The sequence below is a fragment of the Erpetoichthys calabaricus genome, chromosome 17, assembly GCF_900747795.2.
Source record: "Erpetoichthys calabaricus chromosome 17, fErpCal1.3, whole genome shotgun sequence".
In the NCBI taxonomy this organism is placed as follows: Eukaryota; Metazoa; Chordata; class Cladistia; order Polypteriformes; family Polypteridae; genus Erpetoichthys; species Erpetoichthys calabaricus.
Window position 1 is genome coordinate 51165918 of NC_041410.2, and position 27360 is coordinate 51193277.

The 27360-nt window shown below is 40.1% G+C and overlaps 2 protein-coding genes across 4 annotated transcripts in view; one reads left to right on the top strand and one right to left on the bottom strand.

Annotated features, from left to right (window-relative positions):
• Positions 1-5265, bottom strand: part of senp8 (SUMO peptidase family member, NEDD8 specific) — a 71732-nt gene extending 66467 nt beyond the window's left edge. Inside the window, exon 1 of one of the 3 annotated variants that reach the window (XM_028823075.2) lies at positions 5198-5265. The gene's annotated coding sequence lies outside the window, so the exon portion shown is untranslated. Of the gene's footprint in view, positions 1-4898; positions 5106-5197 lie in introns of those variants that run through there. The other 2 variants (XM_051920358.1, XM_028823074.2) reach the window with 2 other exon arrangements.
• Positions 5266-5377: 112 nt separating this feature from the next.
• The window catches only part of myo9aa (myosin IXAa), a 568471-nt gene continuing 546488 nt past the window's right edge, over positions 5378-27360 (top strand). Inside the window, 1 exon segment of the mRNA XM_028823069.2 lies at positions 5378-5664. The gene's annotated coding sequence lies outside the window, so the exon portion shown is untranslated.

Genomic DNA, 27360 nt, shown 5'->3' on the forward strand with positions numbered 1-27360 from the left:
TTGAGATGTCTAGGGTGCAATATATATGGATATAGCACACTGCAGTTTAAAGGGATATGTTTCTGACCTAGAAAACAGAAGAGGTCATAATAGGTAGCAGCCAAGGAAAACGTCAATAGAGAATAATTAGTTCTGATTAATTCCAAGAGCTTGATAGTGTATAACAAACATATATCAACAATTTAATATTCATGCCTCAGTACCCCACACAATCAGTAGTACAGGTACTGGAAATAGAATAGAATATATTTTAGGATTTAATATAATTTAAAAAAGAAACACAAACCAGATAATACAATACAAAATAAAACAGAAATACATTAACAACATGAAGAAAATAGTCTGGGACATGTACTATATTAAACCTATAGCTAAAATTTAAAAGAAAAAAAAACTGGCCAACTAAATTAAAGAAATGAGGCATGTTAAAAGTAAATGGCAAAACCTCAATAACTATACTAATAACGTGAGGCTGGAATGACAAAAACGATAATTTATAAACACAATTACATACTGTTCCTTAAAACTAACATTTACGTTATTTCCCTGGGCTTACATTTGGCTATTTTAATACTTTACCTATAAAAGGTACTAAAAACGTATTAGTTTTTTTTTTTTTTTAAATATAGCAATAAAAAAAACAGTACTTCCACTTGGAAAATATTTGTCATATACTAGTTATGTAAGCCCGTGCTTGATCCTAGAAACTATTGAAATGTCAGAAAAATAAAATTGAAATTTAGAGATGTCAGGTAATTGAAATGAACTACTCTGGGCATCTCTCTCCTAGGAGGTTTCGTTTTGCAGACGTGCTCGCATCATTTGTGCATTAGCAGCAGATAGAAAAGTAAAAGGGATACCGTTTTACTGATGTGCTCGCCACACTTCTGTACAGTAATAGCGGATAAGCGAGTGACTCTCTCCTTGGATATTTTGTTTTGCCGACGTGCTGGCCTCATTTGCGTATCCTCGGAATTGGAGCCCTTGGCCCAACTCCACATCACACTCCCGGGCCGGCCGGACAGACACACACACACACACACTTCCACCCATAGACGTTTATATACAAGATTCTTTGGCACAAGGTTTGGAGTTTGCCCTTTCATTATTGTATTTCAAATAAAGTTGGAGAAGTGTGCCTGAGAATTCTGCACAGTATTTACCTTTGCAAATACAATTTTGCTAAATTCCTCAATACTGAAGACAAATGTTCTCTCTGTGGTAGCAACCAAGAAATTTTAATATTTTTTTTTCATTTTTCATACTTGTACCTATATTATTTTTAATAAAACATTACATTTAATACTTTATGACAAAAACCTCTCACTATATTTAAAAAAATGTAAAGATGTTTTTACCTACTTTAATTCCATCCATCCATTGTCTTCCGCTTATCCGAGGTCGGGTCGTGGGGGCAGCAGCTTGAGCAGAGATGCCCAGACTTCCCTCTCCCCGGCCACTTCTTCTAGCTCTTCCGGGAGAATCCCAAGGCGTTCCCAGGCCAGCCGAGAGACATAGTCTCTCCAGCGTGTCCTGAGTCTTCCCCGGGGCCTCCTCCTGGTTAGACGTGCCCGGAACACCTCACCAGGGAGGCGTCCAGGAGGCATCCTGATCAGATGCCCGAGCCACCTCATCTGACTCCTCTCGATGCAGAGGAGCAGCGGCTCTACTCTGAGCCCTTCCCGGATGACTGAGCTTCTCACCCTATCTTTAAGGGAAAGCCCTGACACCCTGTGGAGGAAACTCATTTCAGCCGCTTGTATTTGCGATCTCGTTCTTTTGGTCACTACCCATAGCTCATGACCATGGGTGAGGGTAGGAACATAGATCAGCTGGTAAATTGAGAGCTTTGCCTTGCGGCTCAGCTCCTTTTTCACCACGACAGACCGATGCAGAGCTCGCATCACTGCGGATGCCGCACCGATCCGCCTGTCGATCTCACGCTCCATTCTTCCCTCACTCGTGAACAAGACCCCGAGATACTTGAACTCCTCCACTTGGGGCAGGATCTCGCTACAAACCCTGAGAGGGCACTCCACCCTTTTATGGCTGAGGACCATGGTCTCGGATTTGGAGGTACTGATTCCCATCCCAGCCGCTTCACACTCGGCTGCGAACCGATCCAGAGAGAGCTAATGATCACGGCCTGATGAAGCAAACAGGACAACATCATCTGCAAAAAGCAGTGACCCAATCCTGAGTCCACCAAACCGGACCCCCTCAACACCCTGGCTGCGCCTAGAAATTCTGTCCATAAAAGTTATGAACAGAATTGGTGACAAAGGGCAGCCCTGGCGGAGTCCAACTCTCACTGGAAACGGGTTCGACTTACTGCCGGCAATGCGGACCAAGCTCTGACACCGGTCGTACAGGGAGCGAACAGCCCTTATCAGGGGGTCCGGTACCCCATACTCTCGGAGTACCCCCCACAGGATTCCCCGAGGGACACAGTCGAATGCCTTTTCCAAGTCCACAAAAGACATGTAGACTGGTTGGGCAAACTCCCATGCACCCTCCAGGACCCTGCTAAGGGTCCACTGTTCCGCGACCAGGACGAAAACCACACTGTTCTTCCTGAATCCGAGGCTCGACTATCCGACAGACCCTCCTCTCCAGGACCCCTGAATAGACTTTTCCAGGGAGGCTGAGGAGTGTGATCCCTCTGTAGTTGGAACACACCCTCCGATCCCCCTTCTTACAGAGGGGGACCACCACCCCGGTCTGCCAATCCAGAGGCACTGTCCCTGATGTCCATGCGATGTTGCAGAGGCGTGTCAACCAAGACAGCCCTACAACATCCAGAGCCCTGAGGAACTCCAGGGGTATCTCATCCACCCCCGGGGCCCTGCCACCAAGGAGTTTTTTGACCACCTCGGTGACCTCAGTCCCAGAGATGGGGGAGCCCACCTCTGAGTCCCCAGGCTCTGCTTCCTCATTGGAAGGCATGTTAGTGGGATTGAGGAGGTCTTCGAAAGTACTCCCCCCACCGACCCACAACGTGCTGCGTCGAGGTCAGCAGCGCACCATCACCACCATATACAGTGTTGACACTGCACTGCTTCCCCCTCCTGAGACGCCGGACGGTGGACCAGAATCTCCTCGAAGCCGTCTGAAAGTCGTTCTCCATGGCCTCCCCAAACTCCACCCACGCCCGAGTTTTTGCCTCAGCAACCACCAAAGCCGCATTCCGCTTGGCCTGCCGGTACCTATCAGCTGCCCCCAGAGTCCCACATGACAAAAGGGTCCTGTAGGACTCCTTCTTCAGCTTGACAGCATCCCTCACCGCCGGTGTCCACCAGCGGTACCTACTTTAATTTCAATGTGAAATCTATAACTTATTTATTAACTGTAATGATTCTTATGGGTAAATTTCACGTTTAGAAATGCAAATTTAGTTGCAAATTTCCATCTTTAAAATGCTTTCTATTCAAGTTTCACACTGTTATTGAATCTCAAACCTCATAAAAACAAGTATCTACACTACTAATTGTCAAAAAAAACTATTTAACCTCTTCTAATTGTCTACTATGGTGCCTTTTGATATTACTTCTTGTAGTTTAAGTATTGGAACCTTAGTTAAATAAATGAATTATTATTATTAATTATAAATTAATTGTTGTATGTTATTTAGACTGTACTTCCTTAGAAGACTGGCATCCTTCAACATCTGCAGTAAGATGCTGCAGATGTTCTATCAGACAGTTGTGGCGAGCGCCCTCTTCTACGCAGTGGTGTGCTGGGGAGGCAGCATTAAGAAGAAGGATGCCTCACGCCTGGACAAACTGGTGAGGAAGGCAGGCTCTATTGTTGGCATAGAGCTGGACGGTTTGACATCCGTAGCAGAGCAACGGGCACTCAGCAGGCTCCTATCAATTATGGAGAATCCACTACATCCATTAAACAGTGTCATCTCCAGACAGAGGAGCAGTTTCAGCGACAGACTGCTGTCACTGTCCTGCTCCACTGACAGACTGAGAAGATCATTCCTCCCCCAAACTATGCGACTCTTCAATTCCACCAGAGGGGGTAAACGTTGAACATTATTCAAGATCTAAACATGCAACTGCGATGTGTGTTACACAAATAACTCGAGATTTGTTGTAACACTGTTAACACTTCAATTGATTAAGAACTGGTGTCCAAATCAGTGACAAAACCATACTTGCCATTTCTAATTTACGATGTTTTATTGCAACACATGAAAGGCTAAACAAATACGTTTCACTGAAAGAAGTAAACAATTTAAACACGATTAGCAAAGCAGCGAAAGAGCAATCCTAAAGACACACGCGTAGTATGATATGCGCATGCGCAAACTCAAAAAAGGACAAGTACGCAATTCATTGCACCATATCTCAAAAAGTTTTTAAATAAACATAGCCCCGTCGGTAATTCTTTTGCAACCTCTTACTGTCTTATTCCACAATCTAAACACTAACCAAATACCCATCTTCAGGCTAAAAGAATTTAGATTGTTTAGAAGTGGGTGCTATGATTTCTCTACAAACAGATTACTCGGCAGGTCATGTTGCGCATACCATGTAAATGACAGTTCAATTCCACGTTTAAACTAGCACGTAAGATTCTAGAAATTTTCTCAAGCACACGAAAACACCTTTAACACCAATGTCATAAAACGTGCCGACACAGTAACGTTTGTTTTTTTAACTTCCTTTTTTCGTAGGATACCGCCGAATTAAAATGTAATTCTCAGCTCTCACTTATTAAATGGATAAGCTCCGGTAGCATAAAACCGAACCTGCTACCTAAACTCTAATAGTAAACACATCGTGCACACCGTTGTCCGAAAAGCCTAAACACGCCTTTCACTGTAAACGACAGGAATGTAACTTTCTATTAAAACACCACCACTCTGTCTTTTCTCGTTTACCCTTTACCTTTTAAACGCGCTTACCTTCAACTAAGTACATTCAACAGTCTGTTGTGCTTTTTGACAAACTCGCATGTGTCGTATCTGTGAACGTAAAACGACACTGTTTGCTTACGTAATGCCGTATTCTAGCGTGTGTTTTGGCGACAATAATGAGGGGCAAACAAGCCTGAAGCATTAACTCTCTGCCACCGAGAGGGGCACGCAAATCGTGCCTTTTTTACTTTAAAGATGGTCGACTCGCAAGAGCGCGGCGACGCTTACTGGACTCATTAAAGATGTAGCCACCCTTTCTCCCGCACTTACCAGGCACAGCCTCTCGCCACCGCCCACTATACAATACTATACCATCACATCCCTCCCCCCTCCTGTTGACTATGCCTCTTGTGCCTGGCGGGAGCGCGCACCATTTATGAGTGCGAGGAAGTTACTGCACTGATTAGCACAAGGACGCGCGCCAGGCTGTTACAGGCGGGTGGAATATACAGGAGGCGAGAGAGCCAAGACAGGTTTTTCTTCTTTTAAAAGGGAATTTAAACATGTAAATCTGCGAGTGGTGACAGGGAGGTGAAGAAGAAATCGTGCAGTACTAAGTGGAGCCCACCCCCTCCCTCCACAGAGGAGTACGATTCACCGTTTGTACTCGCATTCAGTTGGGATTTTTATGTTAGACTTTTCTCTTTTGGATAGTGGCAGGCGCAGCGCGCCTCTCAGCCGAAGGACTTGAGCGCTGTCGGGAGCGCGCACCAGTCTGTGAGAGCACGATTGAAGAGGTAAGATTTTTTCACGTTTTTGTTGTTTGTGCTACTCTGCTTTTCTAGATGTTGTGTCGGCTTCAGTTGTCAAAGGAATGTGTTATCTGGAGGATGTTTTCGGCTTTTACTCGCGTGTTTGTGGGTGGCCTGTTCACTGGCGACTCTTTTATTATTCACTTCACCCACGAGGCGTTCTCGTCTTGAACTTTAGCGTATCGACAACAGAGGAGAGCATATAGTGCGCTCCGGTAAATGAACACGGGGCATCAGGTTTATTCGTTATTCTTCACGTCCGTTCATTGCGTTTAGAGGAACCTCCTGAATTAATGACAACAGTACATAGCGTAGCTTACTCGGGGGAAATGCCCGTGTCAGGCAGGCATCGGTGACAGAGTTCGTCCGGCGCCACTACTTCAGCAGATCTCTGTCTTTGTGCGGAGATGCATTAACTGATACCGAGCACCGGTGGAAATCGTCACATAGCGATCGGCATGAGGGGCTCCAACACCGCAGCTCGACGTGTAATGAGATCGCAGGAACGGTCCCCGGTGCGGGTACAGGTCTGGGTGCGCGTGCGCGCAGTGATTGGAGGTGCGGGTAACAGCACTTCGCCTATTCGAATAGCCACCGCAGTGTCGCTGCATTGTTCTGCCTTTTAACAGCTTTCCTTGTTTGTGCTAAACGAAATCACAGCCTTTCTAACTGTTGCCCCGCTGTCCTGATTTGCTTAGCCTCCCGTATTATGGGGACCATTCGACTGCTGCTCTACTTGCGCCAGCGCTCTTCATTATTATTGATTACAGTCTGTTTTTATTTTTATTTTTTTTATTTTTGTAGAACGTGGACAAGGTTGAGTCTTGCTGTTCGCATAATGTGCCCTGTTGATATGTTTTGGATCGAAGACCGCATATAAAGACAGTAGTGCTTGATTTTTAAGAGGGCCTGAAGGAGAAAGGTTGTTTTATCAGCACAGGGTCACCACGGTACCCCCGTTAGGCCCTCCGCTGGACCACGGTGCCCCCCTGAAGGCCCTCCACTGCTGGTACAGCATCTGTCACCTAGAACACATCGCAGTAACAAAGCCATCCAGACACTGGGGTTCTCTTTTAGTGATCTGCTGGGAAAGACTGGTGGAGAGAGATTGTTTTGAGTGCCAGGCCATAGTGATATAGAACAAGGACATGAGTAAGCCTGAAGTCCGACGCAGAATTGGGGAAAAGAAAGAAGCACATGTACAGTAGGCACCTACAGCAGTCAAATTAGTAGTTAGATGAGTTAAGGGTGTGAGCAAAATGACAATTTTACATTGAGATGTCCTCTGGGGGAATAGTTAAGGTTTGAGGCAGGGGTTTAGAATGGATGACATGGGCAAAACTCAGCCAGGGTTTCTTAAACTTTTTAATCTGAGAATCCAAACAAGAAAATCTTTACCATACTGGGATCAAAGAAGAAGTTCATTACCATAATCACAGCTAAAATTGAAAAGGAACAATGGCCATATAGGTTTTTTTTTTTTTTGTTTTTTTTTAAAAGGGAACGTTTCAATTCAAACTTTTTCTCACATGAATATTACTAAAAAGTGAAAAGCAAATATTTTGTTAAGAAATTATTATCCAAAACAGGGAAAGTTTCCAGAGGTATATCAGTTCCAGTGTAAATGTTTAGTGTACGGTTTAGTAAAGCTGAGAGAAATAAATTCCGTATAACGTTTGAGGTGTAAGGATGTGATGATTTTTAAAAGAACATGAATGATCACGTAACTAAAGGCCACGTCACATTAGACAAGCTGATTTTCAGTTGTAACCTTCATTTACATAATGTTGGTGAGCTGGAGGCAGTTGACAGCACACTCCCATGAAATCCAGTTGCTTATTGTAACATACCCAGTGACTCACTCTAGCTTGTTCACAACTCACCGTGCCCAATGAACGCTCATCTAGAAGTGCAATGCATATAATGCAGTGACAAGGAATAAGAAATGTAGGTGTTTTGAACCTCACAAACAGAAGAGAAGCTTGTCTGTCTTGAGCCTCATATTTTGCATACCACAATGGAAAGGGATAAAAGGGAAAAGATTACATGCATACTGTCCATAACTGTTAATCCTTAATACATCAGGCAGCACATTATTGGCTGTCAGAAAAATGGGTTAGCATGACTGTGCTGGAAGGTCAGCACTTGGTCAGTAAATGTGACATGCCCAGCAATTTTCAATTGTTTAAATTCATGTGGTCTGGTGATGAGATCTGCTGTTGGCAAGTCTGACATATCTAAGAACTAGAAGTTGTGCATTGTGACATTGACTTTAGATGTGTGGTGCCATATAAGGAATAAAGTAGTCCATAATAATAAATTGATGCAATTTATGTATAGTGTCATTTTCATTAAATAAAGTTTTAGTAATGAGCTGTACCATTAACACTACATTCTTCTTAGTGAGTTTACAAAGATTTCAACATACTGGTGTTTACTTAACAATTCAATAAACTTAGTAAAAAAAAAAAAAAAAATCCATAGCTAAATTATTACAAAGAAATGTAGGTGCTATCAGTGTTCTATGTGCATGATGAGATGAATCTTCAGAAATTTGGTGAACAGTCTAGTCTGAAATTGTGCTGAACACTAAATGCTCTGCTTTACAGCCCTTTGATATTTTCTGGTATTCCTATAGTTCTCAGTGGTCCAGAAAACATGCTCTTCACATTACCAGTAGATTGAAATTTATCAAACCATTTTAAAATAGAATGACAAGAAGGAATTCATCTTCACTGAGGCATGATAAATTTAATGCAAAATCTTTTTTGCATCCCTGTTACAGATTTGGGTTCAATGTGTGCTGTAACGGTGAACATGCGATAATATACTGATCATCTGTTCGTGGCCATTGTAACTGCATTTAGCATATAACACTGCCACTGCACTTTATAATCCAAATCTATTTAGGCATCCTCCACAACACCCTGAAAATGTCATATCCTTGTGCCGCACTCGTTACTTTCGTTGTGATTTTCAAATTAATGCCATGGCTCAATTCCCTTCTCAAGCTTGTCAGTGTTGATTCCACCTCTCTACCCCTTTTCTTATACATGTCTTTCCTCGTCAGTCATCTAAGTTGATTGTTTCAATGTAAGTGAGAAGGGTGGTGTCTTCGGGAATATTTATTATGTTGCCATACTATACAAACAAAAACTCCCTGCGATGCATCAATGGCTTTGTTTTGCCTACACCCACAATTTAATTTTTTGCTAAATAGACAACACTATTTTACTCACTCAGAATTCTTGCTTTGGCTAACTTGGCTAATTTCACTACACAATCAAGTTATGACCCATCACAGACATTTGGGTCATGACCTATAGTTTAAAAACACTGGTGTAAAGGACATGGACAACACTCAGATTTACAGATTAGCGGTGAAAATCTGGGGCAAGGACTAACTGTGCAATGTGAAATAGATGACATAGCCAAGGCTTAAGTCAATGCTCGGTATAAAGGACATGGGCAAGACGTAACTTTACAGTCAAGTATCGAAGACATGGATGAGACTGGAATCTGCAGTTCTGCAGAAAGGATTTGACTGTGGAATAACTGTGCAGTTCAGTATAAAACACGCATCTTAAGTTGCAAGATTAATATAAAGGACATGGGCAAGGCGTAACTTTACAGTTCAGTTTAAAGGACATGGGTGAAGGTAGTTTTGTAGAGATGATGTATAGAAAGCTAAACCCCCTTGTTTAGTGCTGAGGACTTGGGTAAAGCCTAACTGTGCGGTTCCACATTAAAGATACAGCCAAGGCTCACATCCTAAACTCAGTATAAAGGACGTGGACAAGGCTTTACTTTGTAGTTGAGTTTATAAGACATGTGTAATGTTTAACTTTACAGCCGAGTAGAGAAGCCATGGGCAAACTTTAAACCATATACAGTAGGCAAGGTTTAAGTTTCCTTTGTGCTAGGCTTGAATGTACATTTAATTATAAAATATACTGGCACAATTTAACAGCAATTTAGCTAAAGATGGAAAACTTTGCAGTTTAGTAGAAAAATGTGAGCAATGCTCAAGTTGAAACTTCATCCTTGTTTGTTTGTTTGTTTGTTTCATAATGAACAGTTTAGCTCCTTTTTAAAAAAAAAAAAAAAAAAACCAGCGCACACACACAAGCAAGTCTTAACATTGCAGTTTTTCAAAAATTGAATATGAAGAAGGCTTGACTTTACAGTTCAGTATACAGGAGCTGACAGAAAACAAGGCTTCAAATCAATCCAGAGAGGAGAGGCCAGCCTAGGCTCTTCAGTATTGAAGGCAAACACAGTATTAAAGGCAAGGACTCGGTAGTTGGGTATGAAGAACACAAGCAAGATCTGAGTCTACAGTTTGTTATAATAGATATGTGCAACGGTTGGGCGTGCATTTCAATGTAAAGTGCAATGAGTAGGTTCAACTCTGTGATTTTTAATATGAAGAATGTGGATAATACTGCAGTCTGCAAGGAATTTCATGAGAGCTGAGCAGATGAGTTCAATTTCTTTTTACCTGGATGCAAGGGGCTATGAAAATGAACATTTGAAGTGAAACTTGTGCCTAAGCTCTGCTTTGAGATGCTTTGTAGCTGGTCTTGATATTTTGTTTCCTGAAAGATGTAAGGTCCTAAATTAAGATCCTCATTTACATGTGGTACTTATAGTTATTTTAGTAAATTTTGTTAATGTTAATAAATTTCAGTTCTTTAGTAACTAAATCAATGCACACACTTATGTATTTTAGATGCTTCCAGAAAAAAATCTTTTTTTTATATTTCTGTTAAAAAATTAAACATCACTGTTTTTTTAAACAATCAGTTCTTGGTATTTGACAGTACTGTTAACTGTCTACTCAACATCAGTAATTGGCTGCCAAAAGTGGTGTCAGTGCCTACAGAAGTTTTCACACCCCTTTGCAAATGTATAGCCTAAATTAAAGATGGCACAAATCACTTGTTCATGCTATTCATTTTCCAGGTTTTTAACTGATCTTCTCAATCTTTTATTTTTCATTTCAAGTAACAAAATGTAGTACTAGGGTGTTGTACCGTGTTAGCCATTATGAATGTAGAGAAAAGCCAAGCAAAATGACACCTTTTATTGGCTAACTAAAAAGATTACAATATGCAAGCTTTCGAGGCAACTCGGGCCCCTTCTGATTACATCTTGCCTGAAGAAGGGGCCTGAGTTGCCTTGAAAGCTTGCATATTGTAATCTTTTTAGTTAGTTGTATAAAAGGTGTCATTTTGCTTGGCTTTTCTCTAAGTAACAAAATGTAATATTTGAAAGAGTGTGTTAAGTTCCTCGTTATTTTTAAGGACATTAGTTACTTTTTGTTTTGCTCACAGAGCGTCATTGCTCCTCATCTAGATTAAGTCTGGTCAACTAGGACAGAAGTCGGAATTTTTGACTACTGTAGCCAAATATGATGAGTGACTGCAGGGGCAGTTTCTTTCTTCTTTGTTTTCTTGGTAAAGACATTAGTCTGTAAATTTGTAAATTTGGTATACATCAGCCTGCAAGTGCTTTTGTTTGGGCCTTTAATAAGTATGTGTTATATTAAGCTACTCTCTGTAACACTGTGAAAACAACAATTAACCCAGACATTTGACTTGCATGTGGACATAGCATTTGGCATCGGAATCTCTGGCAGTGCTAATATTTGTGATATGCCATCTGCTGAATACAGAAGGAATGTATTTTGTTATTTAAGCACTAATGTAATGTATTGTGTAGGGCTGCATGATAACAGAAAAAATGATTATCACGATTATTTTGCTCAAAATTTTTATCACGATTAATAATGACGATTATTCCTTTGGTAAATGAAGTCTGTGACCAAAGCAGTGTAGCCTCGGCCAGTTATTCACAGATGCTGCCCTAATCGTATTAGCTGCGTTGTCCGTTGTGATGCACACAAGTCTTTCTTCCACCAAGCCCCAAGCGGACATCGCTTCTTTGAGGCCCACTGCAATAAACTCCGCTGTATGGTCTTGTGGGAAAAACGAAGTTTGCAAAAGCTTGCTTTTCATCTCATACTCGCTGTCAATAAAATGAACTGTCAAGCTCAAATACGGTTCCGCAGTTCTGCTTGACCATAAGTCAGTCGTGGCAGCAAAATATTCAAGGCTGAGCCTGAGAATTTCTCTTTCTATTTCTTTTCGGCAGTTCGCATACAGCGAGGGCAGCGCAACATTGGAAAAATGGTTGCGTGAGGGAATGCTATATCTTTTATCAAGTGTTGCGATCATTTTTTTAAACCCCTCACTGCTCACGGTGGTTATTGAACACATATCCTTGGCTATATGGTACGTGATCGCCTCTGTTATTTCCCGGTGTCTTTGCGAGCTAGGCAGATATGGTATTGCGTTGAACAATGTCCCTGATATTGTTGTCTGTGTTGTGGATGGCTGGTAATTTTTTGTTGTTGCTGTTTGTGCCTTCAGTCGTTGAAATTCTTGATAGTGTACTTTGTGGTGGCATTTAAGGTGGTTGATGAGGTTTGTTGTGTTACCTTGGGACGTTTGGACGGAACAGGAGCAAAGTTTGCACAACACTCGTACCTGATCAACATCACATTCCTCGAAATCGAAATAGTTCCAGACAACTGAGTATGACCCCTTTTTAGGAACTAACGATCGCACTTCTGCACCTTCCTCACGTTGCTCCGCCATCATATGTTTATTCTGACTGACTGTTATTGCTGCTATTGACTTCTACTGCTTCAGAAAGCGCTTGCAATCTAGACGCAGTAACGTCATAGTGACGCAGTCCAATCCGTAAACTCAGCCCATAAAAAACAGTTTGGTCTTTATACTGTAAAATCGCGACGATATTTATTAACTGATCGTGGGTCATAAATATCGTTATCATGAGAAAAAAAAGATTAATCGTGCAGCCCTAGTATTGTGTCTACATTATCACAGATGGTGCATTGCAAATGCCTGTGCTATTTCATAGATTCTTACAACAATACCTGGCAGAAAGAAAAAATAGTACTTTTAATCAGTTTATTGATTGTATATTGTGGCAAACATTGTAGTACTTTACTGCCAACCCCCTTGGATCCAGTGGCTAACCCACTACATTGGGCACAAGATGCAAAGTCAACACTGGGCATGGTGGGAGTCCATAACCAGGGCACACTCGGTTGTACACTTCCTCTTACTGAGTGAATTTACAGTTGCCTATTACCAATCATATGCATGTTTTTTTATTTTTTATAAGGTAGGATGAAAACTTATGTGGAGGCAGGGAGAACATGCATATTTCATACAGGTAGCAGTGGGGTCTGAGGTTTGAATAGGATATATTTTCATTTTTCAATTTTAAGTGTTTTTGTTGCATTTCACACTAACACAGGCAGCAGTTGTTGCATTGAAAATGAGTATGATTGTGCTCATATAGGGTTTCACTCTCATATCAAAGTCAAACAAATTTTTTCCACCTCCAGCAACTCTGTAAAGGTTGCTGGATTTGGCCAGGTTTTCAAGAAACGTGCTTCAGATAATAAAGCACTAGTTCTGATTATGTGAATGCAAGTCGGCTACTGCCTGGTAGTTTGAAGGAGTGGCTTGGCTATACGTGCTGCTGCGTTGATTCTTGGGATATGAGGTTTTTCTACTAGACCAGTGATGTCACTGGTATAATCTCTTTCTTTTCTGACTGTTTTATTTTTAATGAAAATGGCTGTTTTTTCCTTCACTGCAACTTTTTCAAAGCTTCTGTGTAAAAGAGTACTCTACTCCATTAAAAAAAAGCAAAATGTTATTATTTGCCTTTAATAGCATGAATCTAATCGAGGAGTTAAGTGTCTATTACAAGTCAAGGTCAAAAGTCACCTTTGCTACCTTCCTTTCTTTTTTTCTTTTCTTTCCTTTTTTCTTTTATAAACCTAAGACAGTTTGTATACTAGGATTGTTGCTAAGATTATGCAATATTTGCCCATTGGATTCTGTATGTTGATGACCTAACATTGCCAATATTTTACCTGCATATGATTCTTTTACTTGTGTTGAAGCATCTAAGAAATACTTTTTGAAGTGATTTGTCTTGGCATTGACCATTTAGCGAGTTGTCAGATTTTTTTATCTTCCTAGAAACCAGACAACCTATGCTTTCATGGCTGATTAGTCTTAATGTAAGCTGTACCAAGACAGTTGGTAGAAGACAGTTTTTGGCAATTAAGAATAACTCTTTCTAATGTCATTCCTGTGCTTACTGACTGTGAAATTTTGGATTTACAGCCTCATTATTGGTTTTGATCGTGCAGGTTGTGGGTGAAATGGATTCATCTGGGTGGCATTTGGTACACTGCTGCAGTGCTTTTCATATTGAGAAAATATCCACAAGTAGTATTTTACAATGGTACAGAAAGTATTTTATTAAATAGTAATTGTATTTGAAACACAGTTTGTAGTATATTCAACTACGTTTTTAGTCTTGAGGCAGTTTTAAGTAGCAAATACTGTACGTCATTTTGAATTTTTGAAATTTGATAGGACAGCTGTTTTCAGATGTCCTGAAGTGCATTATTTCTTTCATGATTTCACAAGCTGCAGACAATTATGGTTAAAATAATAATGTAACAGGGTGATCACCTAGAAGGTACCTGACTACAGTATGCGTCTGATGGGAGAAAGGACAAAGCCTGTCAACACAGGAAAGAGACAGATGCTGCTCTTTAGAAGAATAGCATAAGGTGATTTGGCAGGAATGTGGTCCTTACCGACGACATGTTTCCTTCTCTAGATTCTAGTCTGAGTAGTCTACCAGGAAGATATAATTGGCCAATTTTAATAATAATACATTTTGTTTATATAACACCTTTTCCCATGTACAAAACACTTCACAGAAATTCAGACTGAACAATAGGGCATATACAACATTGGAAACAACACATAATATATATGCGTAAAACACTAAGTAAAGATAAATGCAGAATATACAAAGCAATGAAGTAGATTTAAAGAGAATAAACCAGAATAACATACAAACATAAAAATTTCTAGGAAAAACAGAACAAATGCCATCATTTTTGGTACAAACACAAATCTTCCTGGGCATCTGGACAGAGATTAAACTGAAAGAAGGGTCAGAAAGTCAGGGTCAGTTACATGCCTTTGTGAAGGCTGCCTCATCTCTTATCCCCTATAGTGGTTGGCAGGAGGGAGTTTCTGAAGGAAAATTCTGGGATCTTGAATTAGTTAGAGAGGAGTAGCACTGATAGGTCTGAGTGCCTTATTCTGTGACTAATACCTGCCAAAGGGAATACGTAAAAATTATGGGTTTCAAGAAGGCATATTTAATATGTGATTCCAGGATGCCCTGAAGTTAACCTGAAAATGGAATGTAAATGGTTACTCTATGAATGACTTATTGAGCTGGTGGTAACAGCAAGAGTTTTGTAGCAGGAATACGGTGACTAAAACAGAGGACAAGTAAGATGGAGATAGTTGTGTGTGGGTAAACAGGCAAGCTGTCATCCACAAGCAGAAATAATTGTGTCAGAATGTTTCTAAAGTTTACACTGTTTCTGAAAACTCATCAGGGTATTTGATGTTTGACAAGACAGAAATCTTTAAAAGGAGTAACTGGGCTTTTGTTTATTTCTGCGTGTTGTCTTTTATCCTGACCTGTCAAAAATACCGTGTTTTTCTAATGTATATTTTCAGTTTCGGACATGTTTGTTCTGGATTCCTAGTAGACCCAATTGGGAGAACTTTACAGTACAAAATGTTACCTCATTGGTGGTGTATTGGTAAACAATCAAGTGATGCTTCAGACCCAGTATCTTTTTGCATGGAGTGAACATTGTATCCTTGTGGGCAGTGAGCAAATAGGCATATTCTGAAAGTGTATAAGGTGTTATATTTAGCATGCTGAAATGTTCAGTTTATGATGACTTAGATCAACTCCCCTGTAATTTACAAAATGCTCAGCGGTACTTGCAGAGTTATGCTTTGCTTCAGTGAACAGAATGATACTGGTATCTCAATGATTTTGGACGTTATTTTTCCTTTTTTTGTCTGCTGCCTATTTGGTCCTTTTTTAATTAGGGTACTGAGATTTCAGTAATGATACAGAGAGCATGAACACAATCATTGAATTGAAGCATAAAATTTCAGACAAAAGTCCAAAAATGTGTTGAATATGGAAATTCTAGGGAAAATTATTACAAACTATCTGAACTATTTTGAATAATCTGAATTTATCACCCTGATATGTTTATTTTTGTCTTTTTTTTGAGAATGTTACCTTTTGCAGGGATCCTGTCATGCTTCAGTCTCTTTGTGTGTGAGTGTGACAGAAACTTTATTAATCCTGAAGGAATTTGCAAGGTTACAGTAGTCGACACAAAAGGTACTAATATACATACAACAAGAATGATCATACTGTTAAGTATGCTAGCAAGGTACGGATACACATAGCAAGACTTATTCATAGGTGGATTAACAAAGTGCAGGTATTTACTAAGTTTAAAGTGGTTTGAATTTCATATACTTATCAGTTTAAATTTCACAGTACATGATGTCAGTAACTCGGCATATTGCATCATTGTCTGTTAAGATGTCTGCTAGACCAACTCATTACCATTCAACGCACAGGGAACAGAACCACATCTGTTGAGAGGTGATACATTATAGGCCCTGATGGCTGAATGTGAAATAACCTCACATAGTGATCCTTGAAGCAGTGCAGTTGTCTCAGTCCGTTACTAAATGTGCTCCTCTGTTTAGCCAAAACCTCATAAGGGGGTGAGGGTCATTGTCCAGGATAGTGAGCAACTTCCTGAGTGACCGTCTGTTCTACCACTTCCTCCAGTGAATCCTGCCAGACTCCCAAATTTGAACTAGCCTTTTTAATGAGTCTATTGGCATCAAATGCACTAATGCCATTTCCCCAGCACACTACTGCATAGAAAAATACACTGGGTGTCGTGGCATGCAGGGCTGTCGTCGCAAGGGAATAATGTAGATTAAATGTCGAAGCAGCTAGCATTAGGTACCCAAGCAATGTTCAAGTGACTAAGGAACACAATTGTAACTGAAAAATTCAAGGATAAACAAAATCACAGGTATTATATTCCAGATAAGCAATTGCCCTGATCCATAATTTCAAATGATGGTTCATTTCCTGCTGTGGAGCTTGTTGATTATTTGAATTGTGCAAGACTGTGATGTCCAAGGGTTGCAGAGACACCATTGCCCTAAGTATTCTTTCCAGCAGGGCCGGTGCCACCATTAAGGAGAATTGGGCATTCACCCAATGTGTAGATCATAAGGTGACCCGGCCACAGGGGTTAGCTACTGACCACTCGGTTGGCATGCTAATAAGCTTGGCCTATGGCACAAAACAACCTAGCACCTACACTGCTTACCAGTCAACTCTATTGACTGTGAAAGGAGCTTCGGCAAGTACAAGACACTCCTCACAGACAAGAGGGAGCCATTTAGTGAGCTGAACACCAAACGCTCATAATCGAGATGAATGTGTGTCAGAGATGGAAGTCAGTGAAATGAGAACAGCTTCAGTTTACAACAAATTACAGGTATTAGAATGTTTGGATGTTTGACAAATTCAAATGCTTTAATCTACATATTTGTACTTTTATTTATAGATGTATTTATTTTCAATTATGTCTTGAACTTGAAATTCTTAACTGAATGAATATATTAATTTTTTTATGCCCTAAACGTCTTGCTGCTAGGGAATACATGTACAGTATGTCTAATTTCAATAACACACAATGCAAAATGTTATTGTTTGTGTTATTGTAGTTGTTTTCATGTAATTAAAGTAAAAATCAAAAATGATTTAAACCTGGGAAACCTGAGAATTAGGTGAAAAATAAAAAGGAATTTGGGATAAAATAAAACTAATTTTGTGCTGTATTTTGGGAGGTAATTTCATGCTTGCAAGAAAGCACATGACCAGTAAAACAGAATACAGTCATGTTGAGTTATGGCTCCATTTGGTACTGGCCACTTGGCTGTATGTCGGTCGCAAAGTCTACAAGTCATTGTAGTTGAGGTGCAGTGGGTCTTGTGTGGGTCACCGGTGTGCATACTTTAACTGCCGATACATAATCAGACAAACCGATATTCAAATCTTGGTTGCCTAGCACTTTGAACTACTGCTCAGCTGTTACTATGCCGCTCCCTCCCCTCCACCACCTTGCAGCTGTGCTCTCAAAGCTTCATGGGAGAACTGCTCATCGTTCATTTGTCGGTGTGATCAATCAATACTTAATTGGGCTGCGTGTGTCATTCACATGTTGGTGCTTCGGGATGCCATTGCATCATGGGGAAAAGTTGGTTTATTTGTTGGTGCTTCATGGAGATCAATCAATACTACATGGAAGAAAAATCATGTAGTGTAGTGGGATTGAAGAAATCGGTCATAAAAGGAAAGTACTAGCTCACGTATTATTAACATGCACTTATCAGAAAAAAAAAAAAAATCAGAGGGAACATTAGCCACATGTTCAAATGACCTCAACTCAGTCGGCTGTAAATCAGGACATGACTAACTGTATATGCACCTTGCCTAATGTGAAACTATCCCCCATGCATCTCACTCTGACATCAGGAGGTTGCAATGGCCATCTGTTTTGTTTAATGTTATGATTGTTTTTGAGTTAGAGGCTCACAGTGGTTTATTTGTGTTCTCTGCTTTGCTTCATGGACCTCATCATTTGCACTATTTATTAAGTGAAGTGGAAAGTACTTTTTCAATTTGGCACACTGAACTGTTAGCCTGTAGGTATGCATTAACTTTTGTTCCAGTACATTGTTGTGTTATCACATTGCGATACATAAAGAAGCAGTTCCACAAATAAGCTCAACATGCTTACTGCTTTCAGTCCTTGAGTGAAGTCTGGCCATTGTAGACTTTTGAGTGATAGTATCTCACATGTCTTATGACAAATCATCATGGGAAAATAAGTTTTAGTTTAATTTTTTCCACTTTAGAGCTCTGGTAAAACTTATTCTGTGTTCCATTTACTTTGAAAGTTGAATGTAGATGCTGAGAATGACATCACACCTGAGTTGATCGCATTCCAGTAAAACCTTCGGAAAACCAATATGGGCATGTCCAGGAAAATCATTGTTGTGCATGGTCCATTAGAAAAAATACCAGTTGATAACCATGTATTAGCAGTATTTCATATATCCAAACACTGTAGTAGCATGTCCACAGATTGAAATTGAACAATACTGTGTGTATGGTGTATGACTGAGTTAACAAGACACAAATAGACAGACGTGCTAAAAAAAGAGTAAAATACTACAGCTGTTTTTTGGATTGACGTAATGATCTGAAGTCAAACAAACTCGAACTTGACAGACCAGCTGCAAATGTCCAAGTTGGAAATCTGACTTAAGGGGGCATTCCAGTTGAAAATTCTATCTAGGAACTTGGAAATTCCACCTTCCCGCTTAAAATGAGACACAACATTATTCTGGAATGGTGGATGTAAGAAGCACAATAATAAGCCCAATTACATCATACTAAATGCGTAGACACTGGTAGAATGTCAAAGGGCACACAAGACATTTTTCCAAAATTAATTTCTTACATCCCAAGGATGTGTAGGTTAGGGTGAGTGCTTACTATCTGTTAGCTGTAATGAGAATGAGTGTGGATGTATAAGTGAATGTGCCCTGCTGTGGGGCAGTGCCATGTCCACACATTGTTGTTTGCTTGAAGAATGGGCTCTAGTACCTGAAATTTTTAGTTTTATGGAATAAATAAATTTTGAAACTAAAAAGTCAGTTTGGTTGTGAAAATCTCCTTTCCAAATGCAGAAAGTGGCAATAGCAAAAGTCTGTAACGGGGTTTAAAGGATTACTTTTGTCTTACCTTGCAGTTCTAGCCTGGATTAGCACTGGAGACTTTGAGTTGTTTTTTGGGTGTGATTGCATGTAGGACTGATCTTGTGATTCTTGGTGCTACTTTTTCGGTTGCAGTGACAGCATATTTTTAAAGAGGAACACAACAGGAAAGATGGCCTGCTAAAGAACACTTGTTTTAGGTGAGCATGATTTCTAGAGACACTGAATGCATATCCACCAAAACTGTAAAATAACGTTCTCATAGAGTATGCATGTTCTCCCAGTGTCTGCAAGTGCTCTGGTTTCCTCCCAATGTCCAAAGACATGCATGATAGGTGAACTGGCACTGCTAAATTGGCCCGTGTGTGTGCGCGTGCGTGTGTTTGCGTGTTTACCCTGTCTAGGGTTTGTTTCTGCCTTGTGCCCTATGCTAGCTGGGGTAGGCTCTAGCCCCCATGTCCCCACACCCCATCCCGTGACCCTGTTCTGGATTAAGCAGGTTAGGCAATGACTGCTTGTTTTTTTTTTTTTTTTTGCTAAATTATCCCTTGGCATAGGCATTAATGCAAAGCAAAAAGGCATAACAATTAGGCATATCAAGAATATGTCAAATTCTTCTCCACCAAGTTAATTGCATGGTGTTGTTATTTCTGACGATGGTGGTATAGCCTAGCTAGACAAATACAAATAAGCATTGGAGTGGTGCTCATCCTTTCATCTTGTGCTAATGAAACGGAAGGGTGCTACTGCATTGATGGTCGGGGAAATTCGTGGTGTAAAGGTAATACCATTGTTTTGTAATTTTGATTTTCACCACACTTATGCATGTGCAAGTGTGGGTAGTTGGCAATATATTGAGTTAAACCTGACAGTTGTAATGTTTGCTTCAGTGCAGAAAATTGATTTGTGTTGGTCTGTTTGTATGTTTTTGTGTGATCCACACCTTCATCAGTGTATGTGGGTGCCGGGTCTTTTTGCATTAGATCATTGTGATCCCCACCATGGCAATGTTGTCTATGGCAGTACAGATTTCAATGTTGCCTTAATTGTGAGTCTCATAACCACCTGTTTTGTAGGAATGATGTCTTGGCTATAAAGTGCTTATCATGAAACAACACATCTGGAGATTCTCTGTCCAATTTGCTATTTACTTTCAGGTGTGAATGCCCGTAATAACATGGAATTAACATACAAATGCCATACACTGCATGATTTAAGCACGGGACTCTGGATCTGTGTTGTAGAGACATTAAGCACTGCGCACAAGGTTATTTTGAGTGTCATGAGACTGCCAAATCATTTAAGCATTTATACATACTTTTTATTTCCACTAAGACTCAGTGCTTTATAACCAAGCCAGTTTTCCAGGTAGGGATGGTCCCTTGTTGGCTTCTTTTCCATAAACTGAAAGGAACATACATTTGGCCTCTTTGGTGGCTTTTTTAAATGTAATACCTTCAACACAAGACAGTAGAACTCCTCATATTTCAGTGGTGGGTGAAGATGAAAAAAGTTTCCTGAGCCACATCCTGTGTGGTGTGAAATTTTGTGGTCAAAGCTTTCCTGGTAGAAGATCTTCTGTCTTTTTTTATTTTTCAAATCATTATTGCAACCTCTAACAGAGCAAATAGTTCCTGTCGTTTTGTAGTTCATTGATGGCAAAGACATTTGAAAATGGAAGTTTGTAACAATATTTAAAAATGTTGGGATCCATATTCTGATAAGGTGGATCTAGTTGTAAAATGCAGTCAAGCCAAGACATCTCCATAGGACAGCTGCTGGTTTACATTTACATTGAATCATTTAACAGACATTTGTATTAAAGCAACTTAAGGAAGTGGTCAGCATAGCCAAGTGAGCATTAGTCTGGCTACAGTTTTGAAACAAGTGTTACAGGAGAAGGTTACAAACTTGAGACATGAAAAGCTCCTGAACAGATGACAATGGTTGGTGTTTGCAAGTGTCCATATTGTAGGACTTTTGGCAGTGAATGATAATCATGCTTTGTAAAGTCAATGTCCTATTTCATGACTTTTTGTCATGGGGCATGTCAGATTTGCAGGCTGAAGTTGTGGATCACTTCGCTGCAACGTGTCACATTATGTGATTAAAAATCATAGCCCATGTCACATTTCCTGACTGAGCACCAGTCCTCCAGCACAGTTGTGCTCACCCCCTTTTTTTCCCACGCCAATTACATGTTGCCTGATGGAGTCAGTGCTGTAAGAAGGGTTAACAACAGCAGCAACTTCAGCAACGATCTCTAACCTTTATTTCTTTTTTCCATTCTGTTATTTAAATTATGAGACATCAGATAGCCAAGCTTCTCTTTTGTTTGTGAGTTTTACAACTCTAGTGCTGTCTGATGAAGCATGTACTGTACCGGTTGTGCGAAGGGTTAATAGCTGTGGTGTCTTCAGCTGCAGTCTTGGCTTTTTTTTTTTTTGCGTTCTGTTTTGGTATATAAAACATGAGACATCAGACAGACAAGCTTCTCTTCTACGTAAGAGGTTCAAAACACGCACGTTCCTTATTTCTCATCCTAATAAGAATTCACTGGTTGTCAGCTTTCCTGTATATTCAGCCCAACTCCCTGACTACCGTGAAACCTGTATAGCTTTTATTTTATTGTAGGCAGTCGCAGACTAGTTTGTCTCGATTGTTAGGTATGTCACACTAGGCGATCGTCTTCACAGGAGTGTCTCGCTGACTGGCTAAGAGTATGTAAATGAAGGCTATAACTGAAAATTGCTGGAAAAGTTGTCTACTGTGACATGGGCTTAAGTAAAGGTGAGGAAATGCAAATTTGAAAGTCATAATTTTGTCTGATACATGAAATGTACAGATGATAAAACAAAAAAAAATGCAGTTTGAAAGTAACTTGAAACATGGGAAGTGCAGTTGTGTAGTGTGTCAGTAACTAATTTAGTATACTACAGAGCCCATTATTACTAGGTATGCAGAATCAGGGTGAAAAAGAAGAGATTTGCTAGAATTGGAATAAAAAGTGAAACACATGTACATGTTCAGTCAGTCTTTGAGCATGTTAGTATGTATAACCGATGCCAGATGGTTAATTTGTCAATCACTTTCAAAATGTTCCTTAATCCTGTTCACTCAGATTGATGATTGGCTATGGTAAACAATGACATCAAGGATAAGTCTTTGATAGGATTAAAGAGAGAGAGCATTTTGCAATCCAAATAGCTGAATAAAAATGAAACAATAAATGGCTTTATTGTTTGTGAGGTATTGGTGAAATCAAGACTTAGTTAAAGGAGCCCAATCAGAATGATTAGATGTCTTTTTGTCAGTAGTCATTCTATATGGGCCCCTTTGGTTTTGCTCTAAGATTGTTTTCAGAATGATGGCTGTTTGCTATGTAATTACCTAATAATGCCACACTCCTCTTACTTCACACTAGGGAGGTAATGACACACATTTCCAGCTGTTGAAGAGTTTATGGCTACTGTTGATCTGTAATTGGCAATTTTTGGTGAGGTTGTGTTGTTCAAAAATCTGTATGAGGGAGCTGTATTATATGTATTCTTAGGTGAGTGGTATTAAGCATGAATTACACCATTTTTGTTTTTTTTTGGGTCTATGTAGGCCTTGTAATGGACCTGTGTTCCATTCAGGGTTCCTACCACCTTGAATTGGATTAAGCAGGTTTGAGATAATTATTTTTATATAGCACACAATTGTGATTGCCTACTTTATGTGTTATTTAAATGTATTTAACTTCCTTAGTAAATTTTGAATAATAGAAGCTATTTAAAATATTGTGTATACTGTTTACCTTTACCATCTGCTAATGACATTATATTGATATGTGAAATGTGGCAGTGACACAGATGTTCTTGTACGTTGATTTGCTTTAAATTGCAATAAAGCTGGATCAATTGCACAGTATAGCCCTGCTGATCAAGAGTTTGCCACTGTTTTCAAATAATTGTACAGTATCATTTGGTGATTAATCCTCATCAAATAAAGTAACCAACTTTCAATGCAAACTTATGATTAACTATCAATTAATTTATGACTTCTTCACAGAGGTTTAATTTATACTACAAATTATTTCCCAAATCAGCACTGGGTTCAGATAGGGTTTCAGGTTAAATTCTCATAATCTAGAGCACAAATTCTGTCTTTGTAGATAACTCCAAATCTGATTCAGCATATGTGTTGATAGCATTTAATAATCTAAGATAGTAAGGCAAAAGTTCTAACATCTAGCTACTCATTCGTAGAGGGCTGCAATGACTGTAATTTTGCCTTGATTAATTTCTGCTTTTAATTGGACATGTATTGTAATTACACATGATGTTATTTTCCATGCTCTTTGTCTTTATTGGTTTACTAGAATAGCGAAATGCCTGTTTATTAAAATGTACAATGGAAAGTCCGACTGTTTCAATCACTTTCTGCATTTAAGAACCTCTGTTTACCTGATATGCTAGCCCTTATGTCCCTATTTTTGTGTGTTAATTGTTGCTTTTGTTCATCGGACATTGCAGCTCTCTTGTGAACCCTGCATGACATTATGCCTGGTCACAGACACTGGACTGATTTATGAATTTATCTATCTATATAATATAATATAGTAAGAGAAGAAACCAATGCAGAAAAATGTTTGGGGCATGACTGTGATCTCTTGTATTGCGAAGCAAACAATAATAGTTGATCTTTTTAGCAAAGAATTTTTAACATCTTTTCAGACGCAATTCTGATACAGAACTGAAAAAAGATGGCTGTGTTTCTAGTCACATGGGTTCCAGACAGGAAGGGGAGGGTCCAGAAGGGTGGAAAGCAGAATTGACGTAAGCAGTGGAATGGCAATTAATCTTCTGTTCTGCAGAGGGAGGAAGAGAGAAGACATTAGAATGCAATGCCAACCCCTGGTTCAGCAGAGAATTACCCTCACCAGAGCACTTAAGCATCCATCCATTTTCCAACCTGCTGAATCCGAAGACATGGTCACGGGGGTCTGATGGAGCCAATCCCAGCCAACACAGGGCACAAGGCAGGAACCAATCCCGGGCAGGGTGCCAACCCACCGCAGGACACACGCAAACCCACCAAATAGGGCCAATTTAGAATCCCCAATCCACCTAACCTGTATGTCTTTGGACTGTGGGAGGAAACCGGAGTGCCCGGAGGAAACCCACGCAGACACGGGGAGAACATACAAACTCCACGCAGGGAGGACCCGGGAAGCGAACCCAGGTCCCCAGGTCTCCCAACTGCGAGGCAGCAGCGCTACCCACTGCGCCACCGTGCCGCCCAGCACTTAAGCATATATATAATAATTAGAGAGAGAGCTATAGATAGGGTCATTATTGTCTTGTATCACTCCAGGAATTCACAACAATGTTAATTAACATTTTATAGGAATGCAGTAAGTATGTCTAAATTTTCTTCATCTTTCTTTTTTGACACCTTGTTGGGCTTATATGCCAAAAGATTTATTTATTCTGTACTGCAGAAAAATAAGGGAACACTTCTGTGCTGAATAAAAAAGATCTGCGAGTACAATGACTGCTTCCTTTACAATGTAATTTCAAAAGATCTCTGGAATTTTAAAATTTTGTACAAATCCACATATCAAACAACACAGTTACTTTTTTGCAACACATGCAGAAGACATTTAGTATAATTACCATAGATACTTGCGTATTAGTCGATGTCGCAGATAAGTCGAGTGTATTTTTAAGCCGAAAATTACGAAATTTGTTATGACCCACGTATAAGTTGAGGGTAAAACTTGACAGCTATCAGAGATAGAAGGCGACAATCAGCTGTTAATGGCGACAAAACTCACTGTCACGTCACAGGCATTCCCTCTGTGCTTGGAGAAATGCTAGACTCATTGACTCGGCAACTAATCCTTGCGTGTGCGTGAGTTGCGAAATGTAAACAAAGGCAAGATGGCATCGACATGTCACAAGGGAGCGAAGCGAGTGCAGAAAAGAAAACACTCTTGGCAGATGATGTTTTGCACATTATGGCTGAGTCGGACTCTGATTTTTCAGAATCGGATTTTATTGACAGTGATCAGGAATCGAACAAGAGAGTGAGAAGCCGGCATCAGCTGATCGGACACGCAGCCGATGCCGCGCCAGCTGATCGGCTGCCAGCTGAATGTATTCGCGCAGCCGATGCACCTACGGCAAGTTTCGCATGGGAGGAATACCCAGACATTGATCCGTGGGAGCCGAACTGGCTACCGGACTTCACAAGACAGCATGGCTTGCTGTTGGACATGACAGATCACCCGCTGCTGGACTACTTCAGGCTGCTGTCTCCTGATGCTGCTTTTCAGCTACTGTCAAACGAGACAAACAGGTAGGCAGAGAAATTTTTTGAATCGCAGGCTGCGCTTGCATTGCATTGATAGAGTGCATTGCCTTGGTTCGTTTGATTCCAAATCTGGTTGCACGTGGCAGCTAACGGTATGTTTGTTATCCAAAACCTGCAAAAGCTAATGCTCAAATTCAAGTATTTCACAGTTTAAAGAATTATTTAATGAAATTAGAAAAAAACTAGCTAATTAGCAATAGTATTGCTGGCTTATAATTATTTCAAAGATGGTGGGAAACGGCAAATGACCGGTGACTTAACACCGTGAAGCGTTGAGTGTACAATGTCATTACCCAAATTCTATGGACAATTGTGTTGCCCCGTGGATAAGTCGACCCTGTTTTTTTGAATGAATTTTAAGGCATAAATTTTTCGACTTATACGCGAGTATAAACGGTACTGCTCTCAATGCAATTAATATTTGTGACATTTCCAGATCTTCCACCTGGCTCCATCCTCTACAATGAGTAATGCCACAAGAAAGTGAGCAGAATAGGCATGTGGTAGAATTGGGTGGGGAAAGAATTAGTGTGTTCCCTGTCATCTTTTCACAGCTAAACCTTTTGGATATACTGTACATAATGAAGCCTAAATTGTAATGAAAATAACAATATTTGAGATGTCTGACAGTTACTTGGTCATTCTTTCATTCTCAGGCCCACATAACCTAATCTATGGTCACAGGGTAGCCATAGTCTTCCCAGCAATTTTGTGGGTAAAGTAGGGAACAACCCTCTATAAGATGCCAGTCCACTTCAGGGCCCATTCACACTCAGAAGGAAAACCCACACAGACCTGAAGAGAACAATGCAGACTCCACATGGACAATGGCAAAGCTTTGGATTTAAACCCAGGATTCAGGATCTGTGAAGCAGTAGTGCTAAGCTCTGCACTATTGTGCCTCTAGTTGAAACCTATTTTGAAAAATTATTGATGCTTTCCTAAAATGTACATGTGAAAGTTTTTTCCTTTTTCTCTATGAATGGCATAGGCTGGGCACAGCTGTTCGGTCTCAAGTTCAAGCTGGTGAGTTTTTTGTTTCATAAATCAGTACACATTATTCTGTAACTAGGTGTCTGCTAGAGCTTCCAAGCCCTGTGTCTTACACTTGCTTATAGAGAACTTCACAACAGGAACAGACATTTCTTCAATTTTAGCCTGACTTGTGCTCTTTCCTTTATTGCACTTTGTGCCTTTCAGTCATGGATAAACTTCAGTGGCCCATTTACCCACATTATTTATTTGCAGTTTTTGACAGGTGTCTTAATTTACAAAAGTAAATATTCTTTCATGCATTTGACAAATACACCTTTTAAGGCCTAGTCTTGACAATGACAGAAATGTTAGGGAGGTGTCATCCTGCAAAGGCTGAATTGCAGGATTCCCATGCTAGCTGCACAGTTACCTTGATTGTTAGGGCAGTTCATTCAATACTAGCTTTCTTCTTTGTGAGCACGCCTAAAGAAGGGCCTGGAATTTCAGACATTTTTCTTCT